The 7,922-nt window shown below is 40.2% G+C and overlaps 1 non-coding gene across 1 annotated transcript; it reads right to left on the bottom strand.

The window, feature by feature from the left end:
• Nucleotides 1–3,195: 3,195 nt before the first annotated feature.
• On the bottom strand, nucleotides 3,196–3,323 carry LOC111761819 (small nucleolar RNA SNORA38). The gene has a single exon (XR_002795071.1). It is a non-coding gene; the product is annotated as a small nucleolar RNA SNORA38 (small nucleolar RNA).
• Between the last annotated feature and the right edge of the window lie 4,599 nt (nucleotides 3,324–7,922).

Raw genomic sequence — 7,922 nt, 5'->3', positions numbered from 1 at the left:
TATATATGCACATCTGTTTGGGTACAATGGTGCTCAATGATTTTGAGCACACATTCTGGTCCATACTACTTGGACTCAAATCTTCACAGTCCACCTACCACCTCTTTGATCTTACCCCTTGTGCCTCTGTTTCCTTATCTCTAAAAATGGGACAATGAGCTTACTCAGATATTAGAGAATTTAATAAATTACTACATATGAATGTATGTAACAGTGTCTGGAAAATATAAAATTCAGTTATAAATATTGGTAGTTTTAGGCTCCAGTCCCAGTTCTGCCGCTCTCTCAAAACCTTGAATCTCCGGTTTCATGAGGGAGTGTAGCCAGAAAAAAGAAAGCAAAATCTGGAGCCAGAAAGCCTGGTTCAAATTTCATCATTTATTGTGTGACTTGACACAAGTTAAACTTCTCGCAGCCTCAGTGTTCATCTCTTAAAAAGCATCTATTCTCAGTTACCCAAATGCCACTTCCCCTCCACCTACTTGCAGCTTCCCATCCTCATCTGGTGTCTTAGTTTGCCAGGGCTGCTTTGACAAATGCCACACAGTGGGTTGGTGTAAACAACAGGAATTTATTGTCTCACAGCTTTGGAGGCAATAAGACCACAAGGTGACCACGGGCTATGCTTTCTCCTAGAGTCTGTAGCTTTCTGGTGCTGGCTTGTTGCAAACATGGGGGTTCCTTGACTTGCACCTGTGTCTCTGTTACATGACTTCTCCTAGTCTCTATTTCTCCTGCTCAGTCATCTGTGTCTTTCTGTCTAGATTTCTTCTCCTTATATGGACTTTGGCCATATAGATTAAAGTTCAGCCTGATGCAGTTTGGCCTCATATAAATAGGATCTTTGAAGATCCTACTCACAAATGAATCCACATTTTAATTAATAGTAACATCTTCAAAGTCCTGTTTACAAATGGATTCACACCAACAGGAACATGGCTTAAGACTTGAATATGTCCTTTGTGGGCAGCATGATTCAATCCCCAACACCTGGCCAGGCCACTGCAGCTGCTGCTTTACTGACCACAGTTGCTGCTTCCTTCCCCATGATGATTTTTTACAGTTTACAAACTACTTTGCATATACACTGTGTAATTTAATCCACTTAACTCTGTGAAGCACCTGGACAGCATTCTCATTTCTTTCATGAATATAGAAACTGAGGACCATAGAGACAACTAAACTGGTCCAAACTGGCCCAGATGCAAATGTGAAGATGGATCTTAAACTAGGTTCAACGCAAGCCTGTGAGCCCAATTTTTATTTATCTTTCACTTTTCACTTTTCTTAGATCCCCCTGTGGTCTCCATTAAATCCAAATCTCCTGAGGAGATAACTGCCTGCCCCTGACTCATGCTCTACTGAGTTGGGAGGTAAGAATTACAAGCAGCTGACCTCCAGCCTTTGAATATATCCCCTCAACTCCTAACTTGTCTATAATTTTGTGCTTTTGTCTATACTGTTTTATGATCTGCTTTTTTTCCCTTTTCACATTTTTCTATTTCATTATATTTATTCTACCACATTATTTGTACCATAGTATTTTTCAACTTTTCCAAGTCTTGTGTACTGTACACAGTAATTCAGTTCAGCAGATAAGTGTCACCAATACTCTGAATAAAGAAGAGATGGCTTCCTGCCATTGCAGAATCTATTTCACCAGCATGGCCTGAGAAAAGGTGAAGAGGTGAAGCCATTCAGTGTTCACCACTGATTTTAAGGCATTAGAGTCTGAGTTGGTTTCTATCAGTTGTGTAATCTTTGGGATGTTACCCAATCTCTCTTAGCCTCAGTTTTCTTCTGTGTTAAGTAGGACTAATTAAATAATAACGATAATTTTATACAAATATGTTAATATAAAATATTCAAAATTTAAACATATAAGCGTGATTATAACGTGTCTGTTGGGCAAGTGGGCTATGATTATGCATGTAATAAGCATAATACCTAACATGAAGCAAAGACTCAGTGTTGGCAGAGGGCTGGTGTTGCTGCTGCTGCTGTTTGTCTGTTTCTCCTCTTTCCCTGGGATCTGGGTCAGGAAGGTCAGGTGTGGCCATGACAGGCCCTTAGTGTGCTGTCTGCATGGAGCACACTATGACTGTCTCATAAATATTGCATAGCATTGGGAACAGACATGTTTTTGATGCTAAAAGACTGTGACAGATAAATGGAGGGTGGAGGGCAAAGATGTCTTTAAAAGCAGGCAAATAAACATAACACCTGAATAAAATATTTTAACTGTTTGCTACTGCACTTGGGCAGGTTTCAGAGGATGGAAGACTGAAGCCAGAGAGCCTATAAAAGAAATATGACCTGACAAGATGGTGGGTTGACATGGCATTTTTGCTCCAGCCAGCTAGTTGTTCAGTTCCTACTAATATTATGTTTCCTTTGATGATTTCTGGGCCCAGCACTGACATTTCAAAAGCTTTTATCATTTGTGTGATACATTCTTTAAGTTAAAGCTGTGTTGTTTTGGGTGAAGGCATGATTACTTTGAAAGTCATTCCAGGGGTCTGTATGGAAATTATGCCTGTATACAGTTCTTGTGATCACTATTGGCTTGTATTCATTTATTTAAAAGTTATTTATCTTCCAGTCTGTCAGCTAAAAGAATGGCATTGCTCAAAAGGTCATGCTTGAGTTTTCTCTGATGTGATTAGTTTTATCGGTCTGTTATTATTTCTCAGACATTCTTTTCTGAGTTTGTTACTATTGATTGTTTTGGAAATTGATTTAGTAGAGACTAATTTTGTGAAGGATAGCAGTTTTTAACCCAATGAGAAGGTGATTGTGGGGCTTTCAAATTACGTCAGAACCAGTGATTATAGTAAAGCGTTTCATTGGAAGGTCTTCGTAGGTATTTTATTATTTTCCAAGCTTATTCACATTTCATATTTCTCTTTCTTGGAAGGTGAAATTATAAATAGACACAGATCATGTGTAGTCATTCATGGTTGTTCAAGGTTTTAGAATGCTTTTATTTTTTTTTAAGATTTATTTTATTTATTTCTCTCCCCTCCCCCCCCCCCCGCCCCCCCCTTAGAATGCTGTCTTAGGAATTGTTTGTCCTTCACTCTCCTGTCCATACAGCTAAATAATATTAATTTTCTTCCAGGTCAGAAATTTTACAATATTATTCCTTTCTCCAATTTCTTTCTTTCTTTTTTTTTTTTTAAATTTTTAAAATTTCTGTGTGGGAAAGGGTGATCTTGAGCCTGCAAGGAGCAAGCTGGCCCCAGAGTTCTCCAATTCCACATCTCTTTGCCTCCAATTCTCAGTGTCCAAGGACAGGAAACTGACACACCTTTGTAGCAGGGTCCTTTTTCCAATTTCAAAGGCCATGTAACAGTGGATAGGGGATGGCGGTAGAGACTCTTTAGGTTGGTAGGGGAGATTCTGGAATTCTAGTCCAGCTCCTAAATTGTGTTGTAAACTTGTACATTCCCCTTAGCTTCTTTGATCTTTGTTTTTCCATTTTTTTCAAATAATAATTGCCCTGCCTAACTCTCAGAGGTATTACAAAAAGCAGATTATATGTGCAAAAGCAGTGCTCTGAAAATGCACAGAAAATTATGGATTGTTAAGTAGGTTTTTAAGATCTAGATCCTTTAGATGGGGAATATTGCATTGTCTGCTTCCCCAGTAAGTGGTTTGATATTGGAATAGGACCCTGGGTAGCATGTGATGGAAGAGAGACACATGTATGTAAAGAGCAGTGGCCGCTGCTCACTTGCATCACTTCCAGGAAGGGGAAGATAACTACTTGTAAACTGATCTGTAGACCTGCCCTTCTCTCTCTGGGATGCTCATCATCTTTCAGCAAGCCTGCTGCTTGGAGAATACCTATTTGAGGGGCCATACCTGCCCAGTAAGCCAAACCTGCTGAATCATCGAAGGGGATCCATGGGAAGACCTGCATTAAACCAGATTACCCCCGCCACCCCTTCAATCACCTTCCTATCTGCTTCTTACAACCTTGTGACATTGAACGGGTTGTTTAATTTCTTGGAGTCGGTTTTCTAATGTACAGAATGAAGGGGTTGGAGAAGATGATTTAGAAATTTCCTATCAACTCTTTCAACCTGTTAATAAGGATAGCTCCTGAAAACCTTATTCGTAAGGTTGCAATGAGGGTTAAATGAGATGGATGATTAAAAACATTTTGAAAATTAAGTGCCACATGGTTGTTAGTTGGTAGTCTCTTGTTTATGTCACTCGTGATCTGTATTGATCTTGTACTGTATTGTGTACTGTGTTGATCGTGTACTGTATTGATCTTGCTCTGGACAAGTTTGCCACATAGGCTACAGGGAGAGAAGAGAAGAAAGACAAAATGAGAGAAGGGTAAGTCTCTTCCCATGTAGAGCAAGTCCACAAACTTGTTATTTCAGTAGCGTGAAAGGGAGAGAAGACAGAGGGGCACAGGAGCACTGATGTTTGCCAAGCAGCCCCTTCCACTAGCAAATGTGGCCCAGTGTCCTGGAATCAGGCCTTGTTCTTGATGGATATTAATAAGAACTGGAGGAAAAAGAAATGTGGAGAGGTTCTTCTCAGCTATCTGTTTAGGAATGTTGTGACTTTAGCACTTGCTTCTCCCTCATCCTGGTTACGTTTGTTTGGAGGTGTAAGAATAGGAATATGGTGATATTTAATTTGGGTAATTTGCCCTTTAATGTTCCTTAAATCACACACTGGGGTGAGTGTAGACAGCAGGAGAACAGGAATGCCATCTACCACTGGAAATACTGCTTGCTTGTTGGTCCCAGTCCTGAGACATGGCTACAAGGAAAAGAGCCAGTGAGTAAGCAACATTGTGGTCCCTCACTGAGCCCTGGAGAGGAAGGATAATAGCGGAGAAGACACGGCAGAAGGATGGAGGAAGAGTGAGAACTTGCACAGTCTTTTGGAAGGAGGTGGTTTGATTTGGCTTGGGAACAGAATAAAGCTCCAAGATTTTAGGGAAAGATGAGGCAGAGAGTGGTTCTGCCGAGGGTTAAGAGAAAGGTTTGTAGAAAAAGTGGCATTTGAGCTCAGACTTGAATGGAAACAGCTTCAATAAAAATTAATTGTAATAATTATGGTGAGATGATAATTATGAAGAGAAAATATTAATTAGTAGTTAAGATCATAGGGTTCAGGTTCAGACAGACCCCAAGTCAAATCGAGAACACATCACTTCTCAGCTCTGTGACTTTGGGCAAAGTACTTCTTCTCTCTATATGAGAATTTCTAAGTCCATAAAATGGAGATAATACTAGTACCTATTCTGTAGGATTGTGATATAGATTAGATGATACAAAGTAGGTAAAATATTTAATATAGATCTTGGTAACAGATGGATATAAACATAACCTAGCAGTTATTATTTACTTTTACAAGCAAGGAAGGCATAATTTCTAGTTTCTTTTTTGTAGTGCCTTAGATTCAAACTCCTAATGCTTTGTCTGGCTGCAAAGACCTGATGTCACTGAGTCTAGTGCAAGATTTACTGTCTCCTTAGAGTATTACTACCCACCAATTAATAGTGACAGTCACTAAACATTTAGTACCTAATGAGCTGCATCACCTAGGTATGGGTGGAGTGGCATGGTAAAGGAACTGTGTAATTCAGCTCACCAGACTTCCTTCTTACTGGCTCGCTGTGACCTCCCACTGGCCGCCTGAGGGGGTTGACTTCATTTGAAATATGCATTTAGAAATGTCAGTGATTAGGAAGCCCTGAGCTCTAAAGCCTCCTTGGAATTGTGGATGCAAAGAATTTCAAAGCTGGTCTCTGGTGAGCACCTAATCCCAAGTCCTCACTTTCGAAATAGGGAAAATAAGGAAAATAGGAAAGATATTGAAAAGACCAAGGTCAAACTACTGGAGATACAGCAATAAAGAAGTTAGACAAGGTCTGTTCTTCTGGGTTGAATGACTGATCCAGTGAGGGAGACAAAATGGAAACAAACCAATAATTCAAATAATGATAAAGCACAATGAGCCTGTAGGATATTTTATGTAAGGTAGTCAGGGGATGTCTCTGGGAAAAGGTGACATTTAGGCTGAGACTTGAAATATATGAAGGCACCCGCTATGTAGCGATCTGGGGAAGGAGTGCTCCGGCAAAAAGAATAGCAAGCTCAACGTTTGAAGGCAAGAATAAGCTTGGTGTGTTTGAAGTTGGGTGTGGCAGAAGCCCAGGAAGGTAGGGTGGTATTGGTATGAGATGAAGTCATAAAGGTGGGCAAGGCAAAATTTGTAGGGTTCTAGGCCATGTTTAGGGGCTTGATTTTGATTTTAAGTATAAACCAAAGGAAGCCTACTGGAAAGTTTCAAGCAGGGACTGGCAAAATTTGAGAATGATTTGAAGGATCATTCTGTTGCTGTGTAGAAAACAAGCTGATGGAGGATAATAATAGAAACCAGGAACCAGATATGTCTTGGAGATAGAATTGACAGGATTAATGAATTTTGGGAGAGAATAAAGTAAAGGGAACAAACAAAGATTACTCCTCAATTTTTTGTCATGAACAGTAATGTAATTTACTGAGATGAAGAGGACTGGGAGAAGAGAAGATTTGGGGGCATAAGATTAATAGTAAAATAAGTATAGGATGCCAGCAAGACATCCAAGAGGTAATGTCAAGTAGGCAGTTGACTATACAAGCCTAGAGTGTTCTAACCACCACACGCTTTGACTATAAGCCTATTTCAAACACTGGCTGTTCATGCTGCCCCTCCCCTGCCTATCCCTGCAGACAGGACTAATTAATTATAGTACTCTTCCCGGTAGAGCCTGGATATGACCTTAGGATCTTTCTCATAACTGTGCTCCAGCAACCACACCACCATGCTCTTGGCATTGTCGTTCAAGAAGACCTCTCTCTGCCATCCCTGCTGTGTTTTATCTTTTCTTCATCAACATCTCAGGTTACTATTGGTTTTATTGTAAAAGAGTGAGAGAAATGCAATTCATTTTCAACATTTACTAAGAGCTCACTATATACTACCAGTGCTCTGAAAGGTGTGGGTCAAAGAAAGTTGATTAGTAAATGATTTGGCCCCTACCCAAAGAAATTTATAACTTCACTAGGGCATCCATGGGGGAAAAATATCAGAGGACAATACAGGACAGTGTATGATTAAATGCTCAAATAAGTGGTCCAACCAGTATGTTTAGAGGAGGGTAGGACTACCAGGCACTGAGGCAATTTAAAAAGTACTGTGAAGAGGTGAGGCTTGATTTGGCATTGACGATGAATGGGACTTGGATGGGAAGAGGGGAGGATGGAAGCATCAGATGGAGTAAGCTATCTGATTAAGGAATTGAAGGGGAAGAAGTGGGAAATAGGCAAGAGGAGAATCTGGCAAGTATGGAGAGAAAAATTGGAGAAAGAATCAAAGAGGTGATCATATCAGTGTTCTGACTTGAGGACAAGCCTCTATTCAGTGGTTGGATTGGATGACTTCTAAATTCCTTTCAGTGCTGGATTATTTTGTTATTGCATGCCATGGGTTACCATCTTCCCAGATTTAAGTTTTCTTTCCACCTGCTGCCTTACTAAGCCAATGCTATATATTATCCATTTGTGTTACAACAGCATGCCACATTCAGTAACAAATTTTGCGTCTGTCAACTGGTTGATTTAAAAGGTAACCCCCAAATCTCAGTGACTTAACACAGTACCAGCTTATTTATTCTAACATAGGTGTTCCTAGTTAAGTGGCTCTCCTAGGTGACTCTCCTCCAAACAGTAGTTCAGGAACCCAGGCAACCTCCATCTTGAGGCTTTTCCTGAGCTAGTATCTGGCATAGGTCCTTCTACTGATCTCAGTTATTTAACTCTTTATCTTCTAGCTCTGACTCTGGACTCATTCTTGATCTCAGACCTGTCCAGGCTCGTGTTGGAACACCAGCTTTACCTGTATGATTT

Source organism: Dasypus novemcinctus, chromosome 26, assembly GCF_030445035.2.
Source record: "Dasypus novemcinctus isolate mDasNov1 chromosome 26, mDasNov1.1.hap2, whole genome shotgun sequence".
In the NCBI taxonomy this organism is placed as follows: Eukaryota; Metazoa; Chordata; class Mammalia; order Cingulata; family Dasypodidae; genus Dasypus; species Dasypus novemcinctus.
Note: the sequence above shows the minus strand (reverse complement) of the source record. Positions and strands in the feature narration are given on the sequence as shown.